Genomic DNA, 2,505 nt, shown 5'->3' on the forward strand with positions numbered 1-2,505 from the left:
TCATCGCGCACAGAACAAGACCGTATTTCTGAGCTTATTTGAACCAGTATCCATTTATGGGGGGCTACAATCAAGTTTGCACCGAACTAACTGGGATGCTTTTTACGCAAGTCCTGCTTCTGAACGTCGATTCTCCAACTGACGATCCACTGTATACTGTCTATACTGTTGAACACATTCTTTGCGTCCAGCGTGACGACCGCATAATAGTGGATTTCTGCTCGCTTCTTTCGGAGCACTATCTTGGTCGTGACTCGGTATAGACCATCAGCCTCGACAGAATGATCCGTTCCAACAGTTTTCCGGCGTAGTCCAAAAGGCAGATAGGTCTGTATGCCGACGGGTCGCCAGGTGGCGATTGAGCACGATCTTCTGCAGCATCTCAGCTGAGATGCTAGGGGAGCGTTCTGGGGGTGCTGCGCGCCCTTTATTTTGGCCACGACTACTGTGTAGGCATCATCCCAAGGGGTCGTGTTGGCTGCCTGGTCAAGCATGCCCGCTTACGTGCCTTAATTTCTTTGTTCAGTACCAGTTTAGCCTCTCTCTTACCCTCATCGGTGGGAGTTCTTTGCATCCTCCTTCTAGCACTTAGGCAGGATGCGCGGAGTTTCTGCGATTTCTGGACACCACCAGTACACCGGTGCGCGTCCATTTCTGGATAGGGATCGCCTTGGCAGTGCGGCGTCACATGCACGGCTTAGGGTTTCGACTAAATCATCGCTGGATAGATCGTTGATGTTACTCTTAATAAGGAATCGCTCCACACTGGCTTATCGAAGCACGAGGTGAGCCATCCCCGATAACGGTCGATGACCTTCGGCTGTGGCCGTCTTCCTCCGTGTTCCACCGTGCATCGAATCGACAGATGGTCACTGTGCGTGTATCCATCGTCGACCCTTCAGTCCGAGCTAGGGTTTAGATCCGGTCTCCAGATGGTCACACATCAATGATGGACTCTGTACCGTTCCTACTGAAGGTTTTTTTTGTCGCCTATATTCGGGACATCCAAGTTCAGTCCAGCCATAGCTTCGAGTAGAGCCCAGCCTCTCGCGTTAGTCAAACCAGCTACACCACTCAATCGCCCAAGCGTTGAAGTCTCCACCGATGACCAAGGAACTCAATCCTACTAGTGCGCTTGATAGCGAAGCCAGCATAGACGAGACCTGCTCTATTGGCCACCTGGGGGAAGCATAATAACTGCAGTAGTACACCCCGTTGATCTTCGCTATTGCGCAGGCCTCGGTGCGACGTGGAAATTATTTCCTGGACCGGAAAACGACCGGTTGTACAGATCGCCGCTAACAGAGTTATGGGAATTGCCACAGCAGAAATAACTTACGAAAAACGTTTAGCGAGTTCAAAAGTACAACGTGTTTATTCAGGTTAAAGTTTACAACGATTGAAATGTCAAAAGCAAAACAGACACAGTGGTGCCAATAAAAGTGGGGGCAATAGGCAGCAGTGTTGTACACTCTACACCCTCCTTCAAGCGCTGCTGTCTATAAGGCCGATGCCCACACGATGACGTCGAAACGCTCCAACCGGCAAGCTCTTCGTCATGATGTCCGCTGGTTGGTTTTCCGAGCAAAGATACTCGAGTTGAATCCGTCCTTCTCGCACCAGGTCCTTCAGGAAGTGTAGCTTGACATCTACATGTTTTAAGCGTCCAAACTCCTTCGAATTTTCCGCGATTCGAATGGTGGACTGGTTGTCTTCGTAGAAGGTAATTGGTTCAACCAGTTTACATCCCAAGTCCTTCAGAAGCCGTACCATCCACATCTGATGACAAGCTGCATTGCAGAGAGCGTTGAGCTCCACTTCTGTGGATGACAGCGAAACGGTTTTCTGCTTCCGAGTTATCCACCCCACAGTGCAACCCAGTACCTTGAAGATACAGCCGCTTATCGACCGGCGATCGGAAGTGTCGTTCGCCCAATCCGCGTCGGTGAACATTTCAAGCGTAGCTGCTGCGTTGTCGGCTTGGTACACGAGACACAAGTCTAGCGTCCCGCGTATGTACCGCAAGATCCGTTTGAGATGAATCCAATGGTCATCGGTAGGGCAGCTCTGATACTGACTATAGTAGTTCACAGCTGCCGCAATGTCCGGCCTCGTCGTCAGCGACACGTACGTCAGACAACCCACCAGCTCTCTATACGGGTGCTTCGTCCGCTTCTCCTCCGTGCCTTTCTCCAACTTGAGCCGCACCTCCATGGGAGTGGAGACAGGCTTGCACTCCTCCATGCCAAACCTTCGGAGCAAATCTTGCAAGAACCGCTTCTGGCTGATCTTCATCATCCTTGCTTCCACGTCACGTTCAATACGCATCCCGAGAAAGCTCTTCACATCACCTCCGTCGGTCATCTTGAACTCCATTGCCAGGCATCGCTTCACCGTCTCCACAATCTTCAAGTTCGCTCCAGCGATGATCACGTCATCCACGTACACGACCAAGTACACGGTGTCCTGTCCAACCTTCTTCCAATACAAACATGGGTCATTCGC

Source organism: Aedes albopictus, chromosome 1, assembly GCF_035046485.1.
Source record: "Aedes albopictus strain Foshan chromosome 1, AalbF5, whole genome shotgun sequence".
NCBI classification, from domain to species: domain Eukaryota; kingdom Metazoa; phylum Arthropoda; class Insecta; order Diptera; family Culicidae; genus Aedes; species Aedes albopictus.